Source organism: Cetorhinus maximus, chromosome 7 (genome assembly GCF_964194155.1).
Source record: "Cetorhinus maximus chromosome 7, sCetMax3.hap1.1, whole genome shotgun sequence".
In the NCBI taxonomy this organism is placed as follows: Eukaryota; Metazoa; Chordata; class Chondrichthyes; order Lamniformes; family Cetorhinidae; genus Cetorhinus; species Cetorhinus maximus.
In genome coordinates, this window is record NC_135885.1 from 55,709,428 (window position 1) to 55,736,254 (window position 26,827).

A 26,827-nucleotide genomic window follows, 5' to 3' on the forward strand; every position below is an offset into this window, starting at 1 on the left:
GCAGTTGACTGGGGAAAGGATGGAGCTGGTGGCCAGGAAATGGAGATCGTCTGGGGATGGAGAAAAGTGGCTCTGGTCTTCCCAATGCTTAATTGCTGGAAAGTCAGCTCATCCAGTGCTAGATGTTAGACAAGCAGTGGCAAATTGGAGACAGTGGAGGGGAAGAGAGAGCTGGCGGTGAGATAGAGCCAGGTGTAATTGCCCTACAGGTGGAAATTGTGTTTTCACATGTTGTCACAGAAGGGCAGCAGATTGATAAGAATTGGATGAGAACCAAGGATAGATTCTTAAAGGGCACCAGACGTCATAGTGCAGCAACTGGAAGAGAAGCCACTGCAGGTGATTCACTGATGAAGATTAGGTAGATAAGAATGGAACCATGCCAGTGCAGTGCCACCAAACTGGACAATGGTGGAGAGCCATTGGAGGAGAATGGTATGGTCAACCATAACAAAGGCTGCAAACAGGTTGAGAAGGGCAAGGAGAAATAATTTATCAAGAGTTATTGCCAAGAAATGACAATCATGTCTGCCATTATTTGTCAAACCTCTCAGAGCTTTTCAATTTCTCATCATATTGATCCATAGAACCATAGAAAAGTTACAGCACAGTAGGAGGCCATTCTGCCCATCTTGTCCATGCTAGCCCAATGACACCCAGGTGCCCTTTCTAATCCCACCTTCCTGCACCCGGCCCATAGCCCTGCAGCTTACAGCACTTAAGGTGCAGATCCAGGTACTTTTTAAAAGAGTTTAGCATTGCTGCCTCTACCACCAACTTGGGCAGCGAATTCCAGACATCCACTACCCTCTGCGTAAAAAAGTTCTTCCTCATGTCCCCCCTACACCTTCTGCCACTTATCTTGAATCTATGTCCCCTGGTTCTAGAATTCTTCACCAAGGGAAACAATTTTATCCTGTCCATTCTATCTATTCCCCTCACAACTTTCTACACCTCAATCAAGTCACCTCTCAGCCTTCTTTGTTCTAAGGAAAATAACCCCAACCTATCCAATCTCTCCTCGTAGCTACACTTTTCTAACCCTGGCAATATTCTTGTAAACCTCCTCTGCACTCTCTCCCGAGCTATTACGTCCTTCCTGTAATGTGGTGACCAGAACTGCACATAATACTCCAGTTGTGGCCTCACCAGTGTTTTATACAATTCCAACATTATATCCTTACTTTTATATTCTATACCTCTGCCAGTGAAGGAGAGCATTCCATTTGCCTTCTTTACAACCTTATTCACTTGAACTGCTGCCTTCAGGGACCTGTGTACTTGTACGCCAAGATCTCTCACTTCATCTACCCCTCTTAGTATATTCCCATTTATTGTGTAATCCCTGTAACCGTTTGACCTCCTTAAATGTATGACCTCACACTTCTCTATGTTAAAATCCATCTGCCACTTTACTGCCCACTCCACCAACCCATCTATATCCTTTTGGAGATTATGGATATCCTCTACACTATCCACTACTCGGCCAATCTTTGTGTCATCTGCAAATTTCCCAATCGTGCCCCCCAAGTTCACGTCCAAATCGTTAACATATAACACAAACAGCAAGGGTCCCAACACCGAGCCCTGTGGAACACCACTTGAGACAACTTTCCATTCGCAAGGGCATCCCTGATGCTTTTATCCCAGGAAAGAAAGGTAAGTCAAGAGTGTTATGTGTTTCAAGAGAAATTAAGGCTTTTTTATTTCTTTAAGGACAAGAATGGGAAGTCCACCTGCTTGAAGCAAGAAGTAGCTGTAATAAAAGAATATAATTTTCGAAGACTCTATGAAGCAAATCATGATGAGAAGTATGATCAGTTCACTGAAATATAAGTAAAGATAAATTTTCTGAATTAATGTAGTCATTGGGGAAGCAGCAGTCGATGTGAAGTGATGCTGCTCTTCAGATAAGCTATGTGATTCATGGGAAATAGTTATAACAGCAAAAGCATTTTCTGCCTGAGACATTGTGAGGAACTGCCGGAAACTGCACAAATAGTGACCAAAATGCGATCATGCCCAAAATCAGGCCCTGGGGTTGGGGGGGTAAGGTTCATGCTGCACAGTCCCACGAGCACAGGAAATTGCTGCTGGCACCTCATGCAGCAGCACAACTCACACTGTTTGTTGGCTGAGTGGAGGTCGGGGGGAAGGGAGGTGGTGGGGGGTAGAAATTGGGCATCTCTGACACTACATAAATGCAGCCATACTTCTTAAACAGCAGAAAACATGGAAGTTCAGACAACTGTTGTATTACATAAGAACATAAGAAATAGGAGCAGGAGTAGGCCATTTGGCCTCTTGAGCCTACTCTGCCATTCAATGAGATCAATGACAAATCTGACTGTGGCCATAACTGCACTTTCCTGCCTGTGCCCCATAACCTTTGACACCATTGTAGATCAAAACTCTGTCTCTGGCTCTGGGGACCAATGTTGACAATGGACTTTCAGTGTATAGAACCATGGAACACCACAGCACAGAAAACAGGCCATTCAGCCCTTCTAGTCTGTGCCAACATATTATTCCGCTAGTCCCATTGACCTGCACCTAGTCCATAACCCTCCAAACCTCTCCCATCCATGTATCTATCTAATTTATTCTTAAAACTTAAGAGTGAGCCCGCATTTACCATGTCAGATGGTAGCTCGTTCCACACTCTCACCACTCTCTGAGTGAAGAAGTTCCCCCTAAACCTTTCACCTTTCACCCTAAAGCCATGTCCCCTCGTGTTTATTTTTCCTAATCTAAGTGGAAAGAGCCTACTCGCATTTACTCTGTCTATACCCCTCACAATTTTGTAAATTTCTATCAAATCTCCCCTCGTTCTTCTACGCTCCAAGGAATAAAGTCCTAACCTGTTTAATCTTTCCCTGTAACTCAACTCCTTAAGACCCGGCAACATCCTAGTAAATCTTCTCTGCACTCTCTCAATCTTACTGAAATCCTTCCTGAAGTTAGGCGACCAGAACTGCACACAATACTCCAAAGTTGGCCTCGCCAATGTCTTATACAACCTCACCATAACATCCCAACTCCTACTCCTATACTCAATACTTTGATTTATGAAGGCCAGTATGCCAAAAGCATTCTTTACAACCTTGTCTACCTATGACGCCACTTTCAGGGAATTATGTATCTGAACTCCCAGATCCCTTTGTTCCTCCGCACTCCTCAGTGCCCTATCATTTACTGTGTATGTCCTACCTTGGTTTGACCTTCCAAAATGTAACACCTCACACTTTTCCACATTAAATTCCATCTGCCATTTTCTGGCCCATTTTTCCAGTTGGTCCAGATCTCTCTGCAAGCTTTGAAAGCCTTCCTCGCTGTCCACAACGCCTCCAATCTTAGTGTCATCAGCAAACTTGCTGATCCAATTCACCACATTATCATCCAAATCATTGATATAGACAACAAACAACAATGGTCCCAGTACAGATCCCTGAGGCACACCACTAGTCACAGACCTCCAGTCTGAGAAGCAATCATCCACTACCGCTCTCTGTCTTCTCCGACACAGCCAATTTCGAATCCAGTTTACAACCTCACCGTGGATACCAAGTGTCTGAACCTTCTGAACTAACCTCCCATGTGGGACCTTGTCAAAGGCCTTACTAAAGTCCATGTAGACAACATCCACAGCCTTTCCTTCATCTACTTTCTTGGTAACCTCCTCGAAAAACTCTACAAGTTTTGTTAAACATGACCTACCACGCACAAAGCCATGCTGACTATCTTTAATCAGCCCTTGGCTGTCCAAATAATTATATATCCGATCTCTCAGAACACCTTCCCATAATTTACCTACTACTGACATCAGGCTCACTGGCCTGGTTTACTTTTGGAGCCTTTTTTAAACAACGGAACAACATGAGCTACCCTCCAATCCTCCGGCACCTCACCCGTGGCTAAGGACATTTTAAATATTTCTGCCAGGGCCCCTGCAATTTCTACACTAGACTCCCTCAAGGTCTGAGGGAATATCATGTCAGGCCCGAGGGATTTATCTACCTTTATTCGCTGTAAGGCAGCAAGCACCTCCTCCTCTTTAATCTATATATGTTCCATGAAACTACTGCTTGTTTCCCTTCCTTCCTTACACAATATGCCAGTTTCCTGAGTAAATACTGATGCAAAAAAACTGTTTAAGATCTCCCCCACCTCGTGAGGCTCCCCACATAGATGACCACTCTGATCTTCAAGGGGACCAATTGTGTCCCTTACTATCCTTTTACTCTAAATATACTTGTAGAAACACTTCGGGTTTACCTTCACATTATCTGCCAAAGCAACCTCATGTCTTCTTTTTGCCTTCCTGATTTCCTTTTTTAGTATTTTCTTACATTTTCTATACTCTACAAGTACCTCATTTGCTTCTTGTTGCCTATACCTGCTATACACCTCTCTCTTCTTCTTAACCAGATCGCCAATATCCCTTGAAAACCAAGGTTCCCTATGCCTGTTAACTTTGCCTTTAATCCTGACAGGAACATGCAAACTCTGCACTCTCAAAATTTTGCCTTTGAATGCCTTCCACTTACTGACCACATCCTTGCCAGAAAACAACATATCCTAATCCACTCTTCCTAGATCCTTTCTCATTTCCACAAAATTGGCCTTTCTCCAATTTAGAATCTCAACTCAAGGACCAGACCTATCCTTATCCATAATTAGCTTAAAACTAATGACATTGTGGTCACTGGACCCAAAATGTTCGCCTACTCATACTTCTGTCACCTGACCTGTCTGGTTCCCTAATAGGAGATCAAGTATTGCATCCTCTCTCATTGGTACCTCTATATATTGATTTAGAAAACTTTCCTGAACACATCTGACAAACTCCAAGCCATCCAGCCCTTTTACAGTATGGGAGTCCCAGTCAATATGTGGAAAGTTAAAATCTCCTACTATCACAACTTTCTGTTTCTTACATCGGTCTGCTATCTCTCTACAGATTTGCTCCTCCATTTCTCTCTGACTGTTGGGCGGTCTATAATACAACCCTATTAGTGTGGTCACACCTTTCCCATCCCTCAGCTCCACCCATATGGCCTCTGTAGACGAGCCCTCTGGGCTGTCCTGCTTATGCACAGCTGTGATATTTTCCCTGACTAGTAATGCCACTCCTCCCCCTTTCATCCCTCCCCCTCTATCACGTCTGAAACAACGGAACCCCGGAACATTGAGCTGCCAGTCCTGCCCCACCTGCAACCAAGTCTCACTAATAGCAATAATGTCGTAATCCCACGTGCCAATCCATGCCCTAAACTCATCTGCCTTTCCGACAATACTCCTTGCATTGAAATAGATGCACCTGAGAACATTTCTATCACGTACGGACCCTTGATTTCTGTCTATACATGCATTCCTCGCTTGACCTATATCCTCCTCCACCTCACTATCTGCTCTAACACTCAGGTTCCCCTCCCCCTGCAAATCTAGTTTAAACGCCCCAGAGCAGCACTAGCAAACCTACCCACAAGGATGTTAGTCCCCCTCCAGTTCAGGTGCAAACCGTCCTGGAACAGAGCCCAATTGTCAAGAAACATGAAGCCCTCCCTCCTGCACCATCTCCTTAGCTACGTATTTAGCTGCATTATCCTCCTATTTCTAGCCTCACAAGCACGTGGCACAGGTAGCACTCCTGAGATCGTAAACCTGGAGGTTCTGTCCTTCAACTTTGCACCTAACTCCCTAAACTCTCTTTGCAGGACCTCCTCCTCCTTCCTATCCACATCATTGGTCCCTACATGGACCACGACATCTGGCTGCTCACCCTCCCTCCTGAGAATACTGAGAACTCGATCTGAGATATCGCGGACCCTGGCACCAGGGAGGCAACAGACCATCCGGGATTCTCGATCTCTCCCACAGAACCTCCTATCTGTCCCCATAACTATCGAATCCCTTATCACTACTGCTCTCCTCTTTTCCCTCCCTCCTTTCTAAGCTGAGGGTCCTGCCTCAGTGCCAGAGACGCAACCACTACAACTTGTTCCTGGTAGGTCGTCCCCACCAACAGTATCCAAAACGGTATACCTATTGTTGATGGGAACAGCCACAGGGGTGCTCTGCTCTTTCTGTCTATTTCCCTTCCCTCTCCTGACATTCACCCAGCTGCCTGCCTCCTGACTTTTAGGGGTGACTGTCTTCCTGAAACTCCTGTCTATTACTGCCTCTGCCTCCCGAATGATCCGAAGTTCATCCAGCTCCAGCTCCAGTTCCCTAACTTGGCTTCTCAGGAGCTGCAGCTGGATGCACCTTTTGCAGGTGTAGTCATCAGGGACAATTGTGCTGTCCATGACTTCCCACATGCTGCATTCGGAGCACTCGACTACCCCAACTGCTGCCTCCATTACCTACTCCTAATTTACTTAAAAGGACTTTACCCGGCCCTACCCCATTGGGAGCAAGCTTGTCCTCAGCCTCTGCTCGCCTAAGCCTCTCGAGCCAAAGCCTCAAAGCTCCACCCCTTCACTGGGCCACTCGCCCACTGGCCGCTCACAGGCTGGTTGCTCCTCTTCAGCTTCCCCTCCTTTTATTTTCAATCTCCGTGATCTTTTTCAACTGACCTGCCTTCAAGATCCGTGCTCTTTTTCAAATGTTGAGTGCAAGAGTCTTTCTCCTCGATTCCCTCCTGAGTCGTGGTGACTGCGCTGACTTCTCCCAGAATGCTTCAGTTACTTCTCACCAGCGCCCTCTGTTGGATGCCCTTCCTCCTGTTGAGTGCAAGAGTCCTTCTCCTCGATTCCCTCCTGAGTCGTGGTGACTGCGCTGACTTCTCCCAGAATGCTTCAGTAACTTCTCACCAGCGCCCTCTGCTGGATCTTGCTCCTGTTCTCCTGCAGAGCCATAGGAATGCTGAGGCAATATTTCAGGAGAATCATCTTGGTCCTAATGGAGGGATATGTGTTGTGCCCTTTGTCAAAGTGACAAAATGTCTGATGCTCAGACAGTCAATCCACCAGTGTCCTTGTTAGTGCCACAAAAAGCCAGCTAGGCCAGATTGCCCAGCCTGTGACAAGATACAGTCTGCAGCCAGGTCCTGAAGGTCCAATAGTGCTTGAGGTCACTCAGCACTACTATCGGCTGTGTGTCCTCAATGGAAGGAAGGCAATCTTTATAGCCATTAGTGAGAATCCTCATAGACATTTTAGGATCAGTAAACAAACACAAAATAGAGTAAATAAAGGGGAGCTATTTTCACTGCCTGAACAATCGCTAACTAGAGGGCACAGATTTAAGGTGATTGGTAAAAGAACTAGAGGTGACATGAGGAAAATCTTTTTCTTATGCAATGAGTGGTTAGGATTTGGAATGCGCTGCCTGATAGGGAAACAGATTCAATGGTAGCCTTCAACAGGAAACTGGATAAATAGAATCACAGAATCACAGAACTGGTACAGTGCAGAAGGAGGCCATTCCACCCATCTTGTCTGCACTGGCTCTCCAAATGAGCATTATGATTCAATGCCATTCTCCTGCCTTTTCCCGGTAACCCTGTGCATTGTTTTTATTTAAATAATCATCTAATGCCGTCTTGAATTCCTCAGTTGAACCTGCCTCCACCACACACCCAGGCAGTGCATTCCAGAGTCAAACCACTCGCTCTGTGAAAAGGTTTATCTCATATCACATTTGTTTATTTTGCAAATCACTTTAAATCTGTGTGCTCTCAATCTCGAACCTCTTACGAGCGTGAACAGTTTCTTCCTAACTACTCTGTCCTCATGATTTTGAACACCTCTATCAAATCTCCTCTTAGCCTTCTCCTCTCCAGTCCCAACTTCTCCAATCTATCTTCATAAATGAAGTTCCTTATCTCAGGAATCATTTTTGTAAACCTCTTCTGCACACTCTCCAATGCATTCACATCCTCCCTCATCCATCCTTTAAATAGGTGAAGGAGAAAAAATTGCAGCAATACAGGATAAGAGTGGGGCAGTTAGGCTAACTTGTTTTTATTTGAAAGAGCAGGCACAGGCATAATGGGCTGAATGGCAGTCTCCTGTGTTCAACTATTCCTTGGGCAGGATTTCAAGGTTGGCGACCAATCCTCATGGGTGGAAGCGGAAGCAGGCGTAACATCCACTCCTGCCCACCATTGGCTGCCAATAGCAATTATGTGCTGGCTTGCCAATTAAGGGCTGGCCAATGGGAAGCATGTTCACAGAGAGTGGACCTGCGTGAGAAGGGCAGTGGTGGTGGGCGATAAAAACCGATGGCAGAGAGCCCCTTCAACATGTTTCTACCTGTCAGAGCCAAAGTTTGACGTCAAAGGAAAACAGGTAGGTGATTGGCGGGTATGAATCTTCAGGCGGGTATGTACTCTTCAGCTGTAATAATGACATGTCTCTTTTGATTGACTAAGTGGTTTAAAGCAGGAGACATTATTACAGCTGAAGAGTACAGTTAAGAAATTCACTTTTAAAATATTTGACATCCAAATTAATTAATTAATCAGAATAGAGATGGCTGGGCAGGCCATGTGTTGCAGCTGTAGTATGTGGGCTCTGGTGGACATCAGTGCGATCCATTGTGACCACATCTGCAGCAAGTGTTGGCTGCTCGAGAAACTTTGGCTCAGAGTTGATGAGCTGGAGTCTGAGCTGCAGACACTGCGACACATCAGGGAGGGGAAGAGTTAGCTGGACACTGTGTTTCAGGAGACAGTCACACCCCATAGATTAATTACATCAAATTTTGACCATGGTCAGGGACAGGAGGGTGTGACTGCGAGTGAGGCAGGTAAGGGGATCTAGACTTTAGCTTTGGAGGAGCCTCAGCCAGTGCCCTTATCCAGTAGATACGAGGTTCTTGCTCCCGGTATGGACGAGGGCACAGACTGCAGGGAAGATGAGCAAACTGACCACAGCACCGTGGTACAGAGTGCCATTCAAGTGGGGAGAGAAATGTAGTAGTAATAGGGGTTAGCATAGTTAGGGGAATAGATACCGTTCGCTGCAGCAAAGACAGAGAGTCCCGAAGGCTGTGTTGCCTACCTGGTGCCAAAGTTAAGGACATCTCTTCTGGGCTGAAGAGGAACTTGGAGTGGGAGGGAAAGGATCCAGTTTTCATGGTCCACATAGGAACCAGCAACATAGGTAGGACTAGGAAAGAGGTTCTGCTGAGGGACTAGGAGCAGTTCGGGGCTGAATTAAAAAGCAGAACCACAAAGGTAATAATCTCCAGATTACTACCTGAGCCACTTGCATGTTGGCATAGGGTAAATAAGATTAGAGATCTAAATGCGTGGCTCAAAGATTGGTGTGGGAGAAATGGGTTCCAATTCATGGGCACTGGCACCAGTACTGAGCCTCTGCCAGCACCTGGGCAGTAACAAGTACATGAGGAGGAGCAACTTCAAGTGGAAGATGCAAAGCAACATTAGGGGAGGAAGAGCAGGAATGGCATCCGCCACCGGTGTCCCTATCTACCAAAGTTCTGAAAACAGGTTACCCAAGGGCACTGATTTCAATGTATTTTTGTTCGGTAAAGGTATCAAGGGATATGAAGTACAGATGCACCATGATCTATTGACTGGCAACGGCAGATCAGGCTCAAGGGGCTACATGGCCTATTCTTGTTCTTACGTTTCCAAGCTTCTAAGTTCAGATGAACCACTGAACTATCAAACATCCTCAAACCCCCACAGAAGAGAGAGAACAAAGGCCACACACAACCAAGAGGATGATGAGGCTGCTCAAGGTGAGGCTCTCGTACCTTATCCAGTCTGTGAAGAGTTAGTCAGACAGTTACAGATGTGTGAAGATGTACCTTCCTTTATTAACAAAGCTACCCCACCCCCTTTTCCTTTTTGCTTATTTTTCCGGAATGTCGAATACCCATGAATATTGAGTTCCCAGTCTTGATCAGCCTGCAACCACATCTCTGTAATAGCTATCAAGTCATGTTTGTTTATTTCTATTTGTCCCGTCAACTCATCTATCTTGTTACAAATGCTGCATGCATTCAGATAAAGAGCCTTAAGCTTTGAATTTTTACTATTATTACTCATTCTGATTCTATATTTTGCTGCACTTCTCTGCTTATATTTTGTGCCGCTTCTTGTCACACTTTGATTATTGCTCGCCTCTTCACTACCCTGAACCTCTGCTCTCTCCTTTCTTTTTGATTTTTTAAACTTCCCTTCAATTGAACCCTTCCCCCCACTAATTAGTTTAAAGTCCTATCTACAACCCTGCTCATGTACTTGTTACTGCCCAGGTGCTGGCAGAGGCTCATCTCTCATGGTGGTGCAGCAGTGGAGCATGCAATAGCCAAGCACAAATCTGGAAAAACGCTCAGGGGGTTGACTGTTAAACTCCTCCAGAGCTTCTCTAGTTAGGAGAAGCATTGCTTAAGCACACTAATTATTTGCTCAATGTTGTGGTGTCATGGCTCTCATTTTGGCCATCTCTACAGCCGTGCACATGTTCCTGACAGAAATCATGAGTCATATATCCAAATAGAATAGTCCAAAAGCCCTTGTCGCCCAATAGCTAACCTGTAAATAGCAGCCTTGGTGGAATAAAGGCAACACCAAGGACTGGATCAGGATGGAAAAGTCATGACTGCTGCCAGAGTATCAGGCATAGAACTACATGATCCATGCCATGTGATCATAACAAGTTACCCAGTGTGAGCGGAGTCCCTTACAATTCATAAAGATGCCAAACTAGGAATAATAAGCATGCAGGGCTCGCTATTCCATTCAAATGGCCTAGATACTTAAGATAAAAAGGTATTTAATAACTCAGCAAAGATTTATCCCAGTAAGAAAGAAAGATTCTTTGTGAAGGATGCATTATCTTTGGCTGAATAAAGAAGTTAAGGATTGTATCAAATTGAATGAAACACCATACAAAGCTGCAAAGGTTAGTAGTAAGTCAGAAGATTGGTCAAATTTTAAGAACTAGCCAAGAATGACTAAAATAATAAAGAGGGAGAAAGTTGAGCGTGAGAGAAAGCTAGCTATTACACAGCTGCATGATATGCTTAGTGTGGTCACAGGTTAATTGGGCATTGAGTGAATAGAAGCCCATTCTATTAATGAAGGCCACTGGCTGGTGAGATGGTGCTTTTACAGTGACGTGTGCAGTTGATGACCTCTTGCACACATGGAAAACTGGTGATGGCAGCGAATCCAATGGACTTCTCAGCCTGCCCTTTTGAAAGCATATTGGTGACCTCCTTGATGCAGTGGTGAGGTGCTGCCTGAGAGATTTCAGTTCCTCAGAGCTGCTCCTCTCTTCCCGACAGGTTTCTCATTATCTCACTCCTTTGTCCTGGACCTCACTTTCATGGAAATCAGATTAACTTTCACAGTGTGAGGCAAAGAAGCCGGCTGAAAACCGTTAGTTTGCAACCCTCGGGTTTCCAAAGGCACAGGGGGCCTGTGCTGCTCCCATTCAAATTCGCAAGGCTTCACTTAATTTGGGTGAGAGACATGCAAGTTAACTGTAATAAGCTTGTCAATAGTCATATTGATATCCCCTCTGCTTGCAGGCGGCTTTGTCACATCACGAGCTCTCCAATGTGCACTTGATTTGAATCCAGTCTCCCGCTGTCAGGACTCTGATGCAATTCCTCCTGCACTATTTCCTGACACCACTCCCTCCTACTCCGCTCCCACCCCCACAATGTATTCTATTCCAGCGAGTTTTGTGAAATTCTACACATGGACGAGAGTAGCTAAAGTAAATAATGGTCCCTTGGAGGCAGAGACAGGAGAAATGATTATGGGGAATGAACAAATGAAAGAGATATTGAACCAATATTTTGTGTTTGTCTTTGCAGTACTAGACACAAATTTCACACCAGGAATTGAGGGTAACAAAGGAGCTAATAATAGTAAGGGTATGAAGCAATTATATCCAGCAGAAAAAAGAATTAGAAATAGTTATGGAACTAAAAAGCCAACAAATCCCCAGGACCGGATGGTCTACGTCCTAGAGTTCCAAAAGAGGTTGCTGCAGGGATAATGGATGAATGGGTTATGATTTTCCAAAATTCCCTAGATTCTCAGCGGTTCGGAAGGTAGGAAATGTAGGACCACTATTCAAGCGAGAGAGAAACAGGAAACTACAGGCCAGTCAGCCAAATATCAGGCATCAAGAAAGTAATGAATTTGTTATTAAGGGTGTCTTAAACATACATTTAGAAAATCATAGTATGTTCAGTCAGACTCAATACAGTTTGACAAAATGGAAATCATATTGGACAAATTTATTAAAGTTTTCTGGGGTTGTAATTAGTAGGGTAGATGAAGGGGAGCCAGTTGATATAGTATATTTGGGATTTCCAAAAGGCATTTGATAAGGTGCCACATAAATGGTTAATATGCAAGAAAAGGGCTCATGCAATTGGAGTAATATATTAGTATAAATGGAGGATTGGTTAACAGACAGGAAACAGGCATTTTCAACTTGGTAGGCTGTAACTAGTGGAGTGCCACAAGGATCAATGCAGTTGCATCAGTTGTTTATAATCAATGTTAATGACTTAGATGAAGAGACTGAGAATAATGCATCCAAGTTTGCTGATGATACAAAGCTAGGTGGGAGTGTATGCTCTGAGGAGGACACAAAGAAGCTACAAAGAAATCTAGACAGGTTAAGTGGGTGGACCACAAGCTGGCAGATGGAGTATAATGTGGGGAAGTGTGAGGTTATTCACTTCAGCAGTAATAATAGAAAAACAGAATAAAGTTTATTCTAAATGTTGAAACTAAGAGGGACTTGGGTGTATTTGTACAAGAAACATTGATAGTTAGCATGCAGGTACAGCAGGCAATTAAAAAGGCAAATGACATGTTGGTGTTAATTGCAAGGGGTTTGGAATATAAGAATAAGGAAATCTTGTTACAATTGTACAAGGCTTTGGTGAGACCACCTGGAGTACTGTGTGCAGTTTTGATCTCCATATCCAAGGAAGGCAGCACATCGCAAGTTCACCAGTTCCTGGCATAAGCAAGTTAACCCATGATGAGAGTCTGAGTAAATTAGGCCTATATACTCTGGAGTTTAGAAGAATGAGAGGTGATTTCATTGAAACATACAAGATTCTGATGAGAAGTAAAAGCAAAATAATGCAGATGTTAAAGATCTATAATAAAAAGAGAAAGTGCTGGAAAACTCTGGCAGCATCTGCGGAGAGAGAAACAGAGGTAACATTCCGAGTCCAATATGACTCTTCTTTGGAACCCAAGCACTCAGCTGAGATTTTCCAGCACTTTCTGTTTTTATTTAAGATTCTGAAGCAGCTTGACAGGGTCGACACTGAGAGAATGTTTCCCCTGGCTGGACGAGCCCCCACTTTGTTATGATCCCAACTGATGCCACTACTCAACAAACCAAATCCCAGGGTGGAACCTGGCTTGATAGATCCTAACTTATATTTTTTGTTTAAATACAAGGAGAGTGGCTACTGAACAGAGTCATAGGAGTCAGCTGATGAACTTTTACAATTTATTAACTGGGAAAAGATGAACTATATTACAATACTCCTTCACCTACAACTATACCTTTACAGATGTATACAGATTCGTCAGGATAACACAAGTTACACTCTAATTTTTACAATAAGTACACAGTCAATGTAAACCAATAGGTGACCTGTGGTCAGGCATGCCACACTCTGAAACCAAGTGACAGATGCCATCCCAAATTAACTTCTTTTTATATTCGTTTATTGCCCATCCCTAGTTGCCCTTGTTCAGGGGCATTTTAGAGTCAACCACATTGCTGTGGGTCTGGAGTCACATGTAGGCCAGACCAGCTAAGGATGACAGATTTCCTTCCCTAAAGGACATTAGTGAACCAAATGGGTTTTTATGACAATTGTTTTATGGTCATCATTAGACTTTTAATTCCAGATTTTTATTGAATTCAAATTCCACCACCTGTCATGGCAGGATTTGAACCTGGGTCACCAGAGCATTACCCTGGGTCTCTGGAATACTAGTCCAGTGACAATACCAGTGTGCCATTGTCTCCCCCCCTAGATGCTTGCCACACCATGAGCCAACCAGTCTCACTGAACTCTGTCTTTCACGCGAGGATTTCCAATCTCCACCCTGGAAGAACTCACTTTGGAATCTTCTCCCGAACCAATGCTCTCTCTCATTGGCATCCCACAAAGGTCCACCTGCAGGATTTTGAACTCTCCTTCCAATGTTCCTCTTCCCTGGATTGCCATGTGCATTCAAGCTTCCTTCCACACCCTCTCTCTCAAATGCTCAACCATGTCAACAGAATACCTTTGCTTCACATGCCCATAGTAAGTGGTCTGGTGGAGCCCTGCAATATAGTCCATAGAAGGTGTCACACATCGTCATCATCTGCTGCACCCTTTACAACCTGGTGCTGCATGGGAAGGGGACCTGGCTGAGGAGCAGATGGAGGAGCTGGAGGTCTCCTCCAATAAGAAGGACATCAACAGGGATGAGGGTGAGGAGGTCGTCAAAGCCAAAGATGACGGCGATGAGTCCCTCGCACTGGCCAGACAAGGCAGGTACGCTCGGCAGGCCCTCATAGCTGCTAGATTTATTGACGATGATGACGACATGCAGTGAGGACACTCCATAAATCTTCACATAGCCTCTGTGAATGTCTGACTCCTGTCTGGTTGAGGGCAACTCGCTTGCACTCTGTGATCAGGGTCATATCACAGAGACGCAGCCAGGAAACTTTAAGAGCATCTGATCATTTGTCCATCTTCAGCATCAGATCCCTTCAGGAGCACAGCATCACTGATCACAGATGCTGGAGAGATGGGGGCCAGCACCACCTTAAAGGTGCTGAGAGCACACAGAGAGAATGACCGAACTCTGTTACGCCTGCCCACAACATTCTGGCAGCAATAACAAGCACCATCGAGGTACAAGCATCAGTAATATGTCCAGGAGTGTGAGGCTAGACCATCACTTTGGTCTGAAGGCTGCACAAAGCACAGGGAAGAGGCCCCGGACTGAGACACCTGCCATTAGCTTGTGCAGAGAAGTTTCACATCTGAGCAACAAGAACACTGCTCATCAGAACAAGGAGCCATAGGCAAGGAGACATTCTTGGAAGTTTATTGGCAATAGTAAATAGTATGTGCAAGTGATTAACATCAGTGCCCAGGCTGTGCAACATCTTCTCAACCTTCCCTCAACCTTCCTAACCCTGCTGCTACATCTTGGTTCTCCTCGGACATCCACAGCGAAGCTGGAGGCAGCCTGCTGACTGCTATGCCCAGTCTGTGATGACCTTGGCGGGCATCCTCTGAAGGGCCAAGACCTGCAGGGCTCCGGCCTGCTTAGGGACCTGCTGTGTGGCAGTGGCACCCTCCTCAACCTGTGGAGCTGGAGCTGCTGATGTCACAGAAAGATGGGATTCGGATGGGCTGGACACCCCTGGAGCCACCTGGATGGATGACCGGGGGGGGTAACAACTGCCGATCCTCCTCCCTATGGGTGCCCAAGGGCCCTTGGCTAGGTCATTGAGAAGAAGGGATGGCTGGAGTGAGATCGAGCTGCCCCACACCACTCTCACATACATACCGTTGGAAGCCAACTATGGCGGTCAGCAATAGAGTTCAGCCTGTGCAGCAGAGCAGGAGTGATGTCCTGGACCAAGTCCTGCATGGTGGCCTCCATCCTACTCATGTTGACCTCGGTGCATTGCAATGCCGGTGCTATCACCTCAGCCTGAAGCCAGACTGACTCCTTCATCGTGCCTTGTAATCTGAGGAGTGCAGCTGACAACTCTTCCCGATGTTCCCGAGTTTGCGTTTGCAGCTCCAGAAACTGAGATATGACCATCCAGAGGCTTGTCATCTGACTCAGATTCAGCAAATTTCTGGCCTCCAGCAGTCCTCTGAGTGCTGGGGACCTGGGAAGCCCCTGCGGCTACTGCCTGCCGTGGATCAGACAGTGCGATGTGCTCGCCAGATTGTGATCCCGAGGCTACTGTAAAGCTAGGTCCCACTGAGGCATGTGTCTCTGTGCTGGTGGAGGGTGTGGGTGAGCGCTTCAATGGGTCTTCAAGGAGGGTGCCTTCAGATTCCCCTTCTGAGGCTTCTTCAGAGCTTGAAAAAAACAAAAAACTACTGCGGATGCTGGAAATCCAAAACAAAAACAGAATTACCTGGAAAAACTCTGCAGGTCTGGCAGCATCGGCGGAGAAGAAAAGAGTTGATGTTTCGAGTCCTCATGACCCTTCAACAGAACTAGGTAAAAACTTTTAACTTAGTTCTGTTGAAGGGTCATGAGGACTCAAAACGTCAACTCTTTTCTTCTCCGCCGATGCTGCCAGGCCTGCTGAGTTTTTCCAGGTAATTCTGTTTTTGTTTCTTCAGGGCTTGATTGGAGGCCCTGGGTCATGGACTCCATTGGCTGTTTCCCAGATGTGCCTGCGAAAGCAAGGGGAGATAATTAGTGCATGGCAGTGGCCTGTGAAACAGGACACATCACTCACAGCATGGCTGTCTGATGGATATTGCACTGCTGGATCCTCACTTGGTAGAGCACCACCGACTTCAGCATCAGCACAGGAACGGTCCAGATCCTCGCCGGCCAACTGGATGGCTCTGTTTTCAAAGTCCATGAGGAGCTTGATTTCAGGCATTCCTCCACCGGTCTGCGACCTCTCCTTCTTATTGTGTGCCAGCTTGTCCTGCATGAATAGAGATAGAGAGGGTGTAAGCAGGATGCCTGCCAGGCCAGATGATAAGTATGCCTGGCATGTGTGGGTGGTGAGTGGATGAGGACAATGAAGGTGTGTGTGAGAGAGTGAATGGTGATGTCCCTTGAACTGGCAATGAGTGAGCGCCCTGTGAATGTTTGATGGATTTGTGAGTGTGAGTTGAGAGATGAGAAGACTTACCCTGGTGGAACAGAGGAGATCATTCATCCTCTTGCGGCACTGGGTGGCTGTCCTCTTTTGAAGGGTGTTTGCACTGACCTCCGCTACCACCGCCTCCCAAGCTGGATTGGTGATGTTGCTGCCCATCTTGCAGCCAGAGCAGGGGTACAGGACACCATGGCGAGCCTCCACTGCAACCGAAAGGCTCTCGATGATGGACACGTCATTAAACCTGGGAGCTGCAGTCTTTTTGCCTTTTGGGGCCATGTCTTCCATGCAGCCGCTGTTTGCTGGAAGTACTGAGAGTTGTGCGTGCACTGGACTTCAAACATGGCGCCCGGTGTGATGAAGTGGCGAGGTGATGATGTGGTGGGTGAATGAGAGCTTGCCAGTGATGGAAATGGTGTGTTTCCCTGGAATGCATAAATAATGGGGCGGGCTTGGGATAATATAGCCTGAGAAGCCACCATTACAGCCGACAGGTAAAACATTGGTTTTCCCGCCCGCTATCATGCTTGCTGCAAATCTGGAATCTGGGATTCCGCCCAATGACTGATACCAAAGGGTAGGTTCCACAGGCATCAGTCACTTTCCTGTATCTATTCATCATTTGTAAGAGTAGAATTTCCAATTGGTAAGGGTATTCTTTCCAATCCTAACCTATGACAAGGTACCTGACCTGTTATGAGTGCAGAAAACCAGACAGGTTTCCTCCAAATTTCTGCATCGTTGCCACATATTTACCTCTGGGTTTCTTGCAGTCAACCCCAAACCTTGCCCATCAACCTGCACATCTACTAACTCCCAACTTTCTCCCGGTAAGAGCCCCCTTTTAGCAAGTCTCCTGAGACTAATGCTACCCCCTGGCAAATGCAAAGACCCCTGGTTTTTGTTAGTCTCCTATTTTTATACCCTTTTTTTCAGGAAGCTTTTGCATCATTCAGCCCATGTCTGAGCACCGGTGTAAATAGAACTTATAACTTTACCCATACAGTTGCAACTCCTGAGCAATGAGAAGTGAATATATTGCTTCCCTACAACAACCTAACCTCAACTTACGCCCTATATTTACAATTGCTGACCAATGGGAGAAGTACTTATGATTTCCCTACAACATTTGATAGACAAGGGAGTCAAAGGTTATGAGGGGGCACACAGGAAAGAGGGCTTTAGACCATAACCAGATCAGCCATGATCTTGTTGAATGGTGGAGCAGGCTTGAAGGGCTGAATGGCCTACTTCTGTTCCTAAGTCCTCTGTTCCTAAGCTAACCATTTTCTTACAATTCTAGCCCTTAGGGCATCCTTTTAGCCAATCAGCATACCTGTTTTGGCTTCAGTTTACTGCTAATGCTGGACTCACTGGAGATCGAATGCAACTACAACCTCAGTCCACTTCTGTGTTTTTTTCTCCTTAAAGCTACAGTACAGTATTTTACGCTTAAAGAGATGCCAACTTAAAGACTTCTTAACAACATTCCAATCATACAAATTAAGACTTATCATCACTAAACTTATGTACAGTAGAATTTGATAACTTGAGCCTTATTAATGACATTAATGCGTCAATGAGGTGAACTCTAACACCTTTCTGCCCTACACCCAAGAGAGCTTTCACCTCTCCCTGCCCAACGCTTTTTTTTGAGAATTTTTTCCCTACATTGAATTCTTGTGAACCTAACATATGGGCAACTGGATCAATCTATATAGAATTTATGACCACGTTGATGAATTGTATGTCAAATGTTTCATTTGCAGCACTGAGCAGAATGATTCATTAAGTAAACTAACAGTTGCCATTGCCTTCATCTTGTTAAAGCAAACATGCCTCTGAAATGTGTCACTATCAGAATTCATGAATATGTAATTTTTAGCTCTTGAGCTAATGCAATTTTGAGGTGCTTGGTTAATCAAGGTCAACTTCTCTTTACCTTGTGGGGTTCACCAGTCTTGAAATTAAATGGATATTGCCAAACATTTATTCTGTTGTAACGAATCCTGCCAAAAAGTGAAAACGTGAATTGAAATTGCGGACCATTACAGAGTTGCAGAAAATCCTCTTTGAAATGTTTACAGGAATTGGCAATGGGAATACATAAATTTGTGTTTGTTAAGAGTAAAAATGGACACTGTTCTGACTGAGATAATGGAGTATTCCACTGGGCACAATGGTTCCATTGCTGCTGGCCTAATTGAAGAGGCAAGGAAAATGCAGAATGGAACTATGGTGATGCATCAGGACAAACAGTTAAAGACTATTTAGGAATAAACAAATGGAACAGATAGTGCATGGTCTGGAATAGTGCATGGTCTGGAGAAGGAGAAAGTTTCCACATTGACGTAGTTACCACATGCTTTGATATGGACAGAATGTTTAGACGAGCAGCACTTTAGTGGCCATGACTCTGTCATAGAAACCACTTCGTATTATAAAAATATGTTGAAATATGTTATTATTTCTACTAAATGGATATGAAATGTGACAATTAATATTAGCAGTGATTGCAAGTTCAATGAAAGTGAAGAGAGGCAGTGTCTGCAGGGTGAATGAGAATGAACATAAATAGTGGACAAAATTTAATGCCCTCTCCCATGGCGAGTTGGTGCCGGAGGGTGGTGGATTTGGGCCCTGATAAAGTCCATGGCAGGAAGGCCTGTGGGCAGCCTTCCTACCTCGCTGCCAATCGAGGCCCTTAAATGTGAATTAATTGCCCACTTAAGGCCTCATCCTGCCACCGCGGGTATTAACCTGTACAAGTTTGCTTGCAGGCTTCTTGTGGGGTCCCTCATTCAAAGGCACTCAGTGCTTGATCGAGGGACCCAACAGCAGGGAGGGGGGCGGGTGCCCACAGAGAGCCAACCACTGCTTGCTGTCGACCCCGTCCCCGCAACCTCCCTCACCCCACAATCCCACTTCCACCATCAATAACCTGTGGCCTGTGGTCCGGCAATGATCCTGGGCCTCAGGTGGGTGTCATACCAGCAGCAGCCAGCAGCAGCCACTGCCTCCCCCAGTGGTGCTGTCATCCAATAGAGCTAACAGGCTCTGAGTGGCTGGCTGCTCTTGGCGGGTAGGACTTTCTGCCCTTGGGGTCCTTGATCTCGGGGAAGGCCCACTGCTCTCCAGTTAAATGCCTGAGTGGCACTTAATTCAGCGGGCCTTCCGCAAAGAGACAATACAAGAACTCACTCCAGCTGGAGGGCGAGACACCCGCCTCTTCCATTAAATACAGCCCAGCGTGTGCAGAGTGAATTAGATGAATATAAACAGAGTGCAGAATGAATTATGGAGTTTGAATAAAATAAACATGAGCACTGTATGCAGACTGAATGAGATTAAATGCAAGCATATGTGGGGGGGAACGAAAATAAACATTTAGTGGCTGCTGCCAGCATAACGCCCACTTGAAGCCTAGGGTCATCACCGGATCCCAGGCGACAGGTGAATGATGACGGGAGGGGAGGTCGCGGGAAGTGCAGATGTAATTTACCAGGGAGGACGACAAATCTCAGAAAGTATTAGCATAATTGGGAGCAGTTGCTGTCATGTCATGATGCCATCAATTATCATTGCCATGATCACAAATTCAGGTCGTAGGTCTTCAGCTTGTTTAGCAGTGACTGGCTGATTGCTAAAGGAGTACTTATTTTCTTGCTGTTGTTTTCCTGTAACAGACGGATGAAAGAGTAAGAAACAATTTGACTTTTAAAATTCAGTGCTCAGGTTCACTAAACTTCATTTTCTATACGGAGTAACTGCAAGCCTTGAAACGACAGTTGACAATAAAATGGAGGTTTATACATAGCCGGGCTGTGAATCTCTGCTTCTCCAGTTCTAACCTCTTGCACATCCCTGATTTCCTTATCACCACCATTGGAGGCTGTGTCTTCAGCTGCCTAGGCTTTAAGCTCTGGAATTCGCTCCTCATACTTCTCCTTTGAATCACTCCTCTGAACCTATCTCTTTGACAAAGCTTTGGCTTGTCTGTCATAACACCCCTTTATGTGGCTTGGTGTCAAATTCTTGTTTGATAATGCTTCTGGGAAGAATCATGGAATGTTTTACTATGTTAAAGGTACTATTTAAATGCAAGTTGTGTTGTTAAGGTGCAAGCGGAACTATCATAAAATGATATGTTACATTATACTCAAAATTAAATTAAATCAAATTTTCTTTTAAATGATATGCAAACAGTAATCTAAATATACTGCTGCTTCTTCGTATTGGATTCCCAGAGAAGCCAGGTAAGGACCAGATTTCCTAGTGGAATGCTGACCTAGCAACCCAGGTTACAGATATATTACTTACATGAAAAGTAGTTTAATGTGTCATCTGCAATAGTTTGTTGACAATACAGAGTTGATCTCTCACAATCCTGAGGTGTTAGCACTTGTTATAAACCCTTGGAGAGCTATAAACATAAACTTCAGCATCAAGAAATCACATTGGCAGCTGGCATCCACAACATAATAGGATATAGCAAAAACCTCTTAATGAAAACAACTCCATGTCACGCAACATGTTCTCTTTATCCAAATATTTGAATAAAGCAAACAACACTAAAATATGTGTACTGATCCCAGTTACCAATATTATGTTCTGCAACTGCCAGCAAACAAAATCTCATGGCTCATGTCTAATTTCAGATTCCTATTAACTTAATGGTACTTGTAACAGAGCCCAGCTCTCCTTAACCTATGACCATGAGGAGCCATTGCTGTATATGCCTCCGAGGGCCTCAGTTCACAGGCTGCTAGCACAGAGACAGAGGGAAAGAGAGTCATTGGGATGGATCTTACTGGAAAAATAATGGTGTGTTAATATTATTAATGTGCAGATCGGTTAATAAATTCAGGTGATTAAGAAATATGCTGAGTTGCAAATCACTAGAGCTTGCTGGTCAGTTTACTCAACTTCACAGTTTGCTTTGCACAAATGGGGTCTCACCCTTAGCCTTCTCATTATTTTTAGGAATTTGTTGGATTTGCACATTAATTACCGATAAACTCATCACAGCAAGTTAATAATTATAAAAAGCTGATCATTATAGCCTAAGTACAATCTGATCATTGTTAATGCAGTGCCAATCAACCTACCTGGCCAGGAAAGTGAATAATTTAAAGTATTCAATTATAATTCGTGTATACATTCAATTTTTGTCTGAGATTTTTAAAATGTAAAATTTATTTTTTAAATAAATTTTTACTTTTCCCTTTTTTCTTTCTCTCTTAAACAACATTTTCTAGCCCTCTCTCTATTTCTGTTTCCACACTACATTTGGCTCCAATTCACTCTCCTTCACCATCATTCCGCTGTTCCTTTTACTATTCTTAAAACACATTGGTTAAGCAGATTCACTGTCGGTCCCACTGTTCACTAAGGTGCAAATGTCCCCTTACCCTCGCTCGAACTTGCAGCAATTCACAGCGCAAAAGAACCCTGAGCTGAAAGGTGCAGGGGAATGTCAGTGTACACCATGAGCTGCTCTGCCCCAGCAAGATTCAGCCCAATGTGAGCCTCAACAAGTGGCTGAGTAACTCAGCATTCGTTCAAAAGAGGAATTAGACAATGTTTATATTGCAGAAGAAGGTGAGAAGGAAAGATCTAGCTGTTTAATACTTTCAGCCTGTATTCACTGAAATCACACAGCTTTTGAAAAGACAATGCTCCTTCCCTAACAGCTGTAAGTATATTGAGGGAACCTAGGTCTTTGAACCAACTAGGCTATATTCTGATGAAAAGTCATTGACCTGAAATGGTAACCCTATTCCTCTCTCCACTGATACTGCCTCACCTGTTCAGAGGGGAATTCATTCGCTGCCTGAACAAGGTGTTAATAGGTCCCAATTAACCTGTGGTACGCTACAGTGTCTTTGATTAATTTTAATTAATTACCAAGGTATTTTTTTAAATCTTGTTTTATACTGTATTTGCTTGGAAATCAAAGGGCAGAGAGACTTACAATCTGGTCCAGTAAACAGCATTCCTCAGTACTTTCAATATCGCTGCTCCACTGTATATTCTAGGGGTTGATCAGATACTCCATAAATGTCAATCCCAAATAAAAGTTATCAAAAACATGTGATTCAGGTTACAGAAGTTATTAGTGAAGTTTGTAATCTTGTTAAATCTGCTGTTTTTTCTGTGAATAAAATGAATTCACAGCTTTTAATAAGCCATGTGATCAGTCAGCATTGTGTATACTGCCAGTTGGAGCGATCAAGAATATATAGGGCAGGATTTTCACCTCATCGGACAGGCACAGCAGATGGGCCTGGGAGCAGCCACAAACCGACCACCGCCTGCAATTCGGCCCTGATGGTGATTTCACGCTGGCCAGCCAATTAAAGGCCAGGCAGCGTGAATCACACACTGAAACACTCAGCCCTGCCAGGGTGGCACGGGGTGGGAGGAGGGCGAGCACGGAAGCCAGAGTATGCATGCAGGTGTGCTCAGTGAAAGCTCCCTGAGCTCAACGAGCTGAAGATTTTTAACATTAAAAATAAACAGTCGTAAAATAAGGAAAACATGTCCCCTGATGTGGCTCTGTCACATGAGCAGGGACATATTAAAAATGAGTTTGAAAAGTTTTAATTTTTTTGAATCACTGGTTGAAACCCCATCCCGCCTGCGGATGGGGTTTCACAAAAAATGCAAAAGTCGCTTGGCCTAGCCACCTGCCTGCCAACTGTAAGATTGGACGGGCAGGGAAGAATTCAATTAAATTAATTAATTAATGGGCTTAACAGCCCTCTTAATTGTCGGCAGGCACGATACTGACCTCCGCGTGCACCTGCCAACCGAAATATCATGCACTATTTTTCTCCCGTGCAGTTCAGGTGCACGCCTGCCCAACGAGGAAAAAATTCTGCCCATGATGTATAGCCCACAGCATTCCCAGTGCTTACCTCAGTGGTAAAGGGGCTCAGTATTCATCCTGTGGCCTGCTATCCCAGTTAAGACCATGACATCAACAGGGCCTTCAGCACCGCACCGCATCCCCCCCACCCCCACCCACCGGCCTTGCTAGGTTCTTCCCCCATGACTGAACTCCCTCACACTCCTCCTGCCTCCCTGTTTGTACAAACAAAGGTTTGCACAATGGGCATGAAAAATGTACCAAAACATTTACACCTGCTCATCCTCTTGTTGATTCAGCATGTCATGTCACGGGATCTCATCAATCTAATATTAAATTCCCGCCTGGTATTTATCATATTATCTTTCCCTTTAAAAGAACCAGGGGGTTAATTGGATGACCTGAAAACGGACACGGGGATCACGACGTGCGATTTAATTGTCCGTGTTCATTGTAATACATGCAACTTTTCAACTTCATGCTGTCTGCTCCTTATAATAAATTCTGTGCCAGTGCTAAAGGTTCATTGACTGCACACATCAGCAGGGGGCCCAATAGCATAATTAACCTGCACAACTTTAAACTAGCATGCCCCTGTTAAAGAGGAGGTGCACTGTGGCTGGAACAGACATTTGGAGCCACCCTGCAACTCATTCTAATCTAGGAAAGAGTGAAGAGTGGCTGACCATGGGAGTAAGCGGGTCCCAGGTTTTCAGGCACTGCACAGGAGGTCTTAGCAGAGGAGGTGGAAAGGAGCAGAAATGTTTTGCATTTCATGAGGCAGCCCTCCAGACACACAATGAGTAGGCAATGAGAATGGACAGCCGTGGAGGTCAGTGCCAGGAATGTAGCTCCAAGCATCTGGATGCAGTGCCACAAGTAGCTTAATGACCTCACACTAGTGTGTTCAGTGAATTCATCTTCATATGTGATATTCCACCAACTGCATCATTAACCTCATACACTGCTCAATGCACCACAGCCCCATCACTCACCTGCCAACAATATCTATCCATCAGGACTAATACTTGACGTTCATATGTTTCACCTCACCCTCACACACTTAGTACTGCTGCAAGCCTCACACCCACATCTCACAGCTTCAACACACTGCAACTATTCACTCGTGAGAGCCACATCACCCATACATGTCACACAAAGCTTACTGATTCACTGCCCTCTCTCTTGCTGGATAAGATGGCACACACCCAGGGGAAGCAGGTGTGGAAGAGTTACACCAGTATGTTCCAAGCCCCATGGAGGAGACAGTCCTGACCATTATGGTAAGGGCCAATGCTGAGGTCATGGCCACTGGCAAAGCTGAATCCATTGAAGATTACTGTATCTTCATCCCAAATGCATTTTCATATCCCTCTTCCTCCCTGTGCCTAACTGCTGACTTACAAGCATGGTGTGATCTCCCACTTTGCATTTTCTCCTCTCTCTTCCCAACCCAACCTGAATGCCTTTTTCATTTCCAATACCAAAGAACTGCACCCTGCCTAAGCAATTGTAGAAGGGCAGGGAGACAGTGATGATTAAGACACACGGTCACTCGATTTCACGCTCACAGTCATTAGCACAGATACTGACCCTGCCTGCATCTTTGGGGATATTTTAGAGGTAGGATCTGCATTTGATGAGACAAGCGCAAGTTGCCAGCAGCCGGGGCAGGGGCAAGGATAGTAGAGGTGCCAGCTAGTTGAACGGTGAGGACATACACGTGTTCTGTTGCAGATGATTCAGATGAGAATACTGATGGTCCGTATTACAAAAAAAGGCTGATAGGTGTATTCCCTGAAATGCTTAGTGCATTGGGAAACCTGCCAGAAAGCCTCTGTTCATTGTCAGAGAACATGGCAGAGTCAGGCACCAACTTGGCACAGGACTTAGAGCAGAGATAATAGCCTATTCTTTGCATCATGGCAGTTGTGACCAACTAAATTCACGCACCTGTGGAATCAACCATGATTCAGCATCCTTAGTGGCCAAAGTTTCAGCTTTCATTGCAGCACAAGTGGTAGCCACTCAGAGGGCCAGATACTCAGCAGGCTCAACAGTGCCACTGCCAGTGGTGGCCAGTGCTGAGGCTGCAGCTGTATGAAGAAAGTGCCTCAATGGCTTAGGTGCCTTCAAAGAGGAGTAAGTGGGGTTGAGGGATGCTGGGGCCAAACAGGTAGGTCCCTGCAATTGGGTGGGGGTTGTGAGGCACAGATGTTGCCACGGAGATGGCCATTGCTATCAGAGGAACCCTCTGTTGGCCTTGGAAATTTCAAAAAGGAGCTCCTGCCTTGGAACCCTCTGGGAGGCCGTCAGGTTACATTGATGGTCTCTCAACATGGCGCTGCAGACTCAGCACAGGCAGAATGCCTATAGTGTTGGAATGTGATCCTTAGTTGGCCAAGCAATTGGTTCATTTGGGCTCCCGGCAGGAGGCACGTTTGCCACCTTTATCATCGCTAACAAAATGGCATGGTGGCAGGAAGATGTCAAACATGTGCCCTGATGCCTTCCTGCAACATTTTGCTAGCTTTTCACCTCCCTACATGTCACCAAAGGCCTGGTAAAAATCTGGTCTGGGAGTTTGTGGAGATTATTGCAATCTGACAACCATATCTGAGGTAAGTGTCTGCAGCTCGAGGAGTTTAGGCGCAAAGTTATTGAGCTCCAGTCCAAGCTGCAGACCTTGTGGGGTAGTAAGGAGAGGAGAGTTACCTGGACACTTCATTCCAGGAGACAGTGACATTTCTTAGGTTAAGAAGAGTTGGTTAATGATCAGAGACAAGAGGGTGTGACAATGAGTCAGGCAGGTGCCTCGTGGTGTCCCTTTGACATTGGCCCTGCGGTGTAGAGAGAACATAAGTTAATGAAGGCTAATGAATGGTGCAGGAAGGCGTCAGGGAACGTGTTTGGCATCTTCCTGCTGCCATGCCATTTTGCTAGCAATGATAAAGGTGGCATACCTGCTGGGAGCCCAAATGAACCACTTAATTGACCAGTTAAGGGTCACGTTCCAACACTATAGGCATTCTGCCTGTGCTGCTCCTCCCCAGTGGTCGCACCTTCACAAAAATGGACGTCTCATAGTCACCAGATTGAATTCCATTTGCCACTT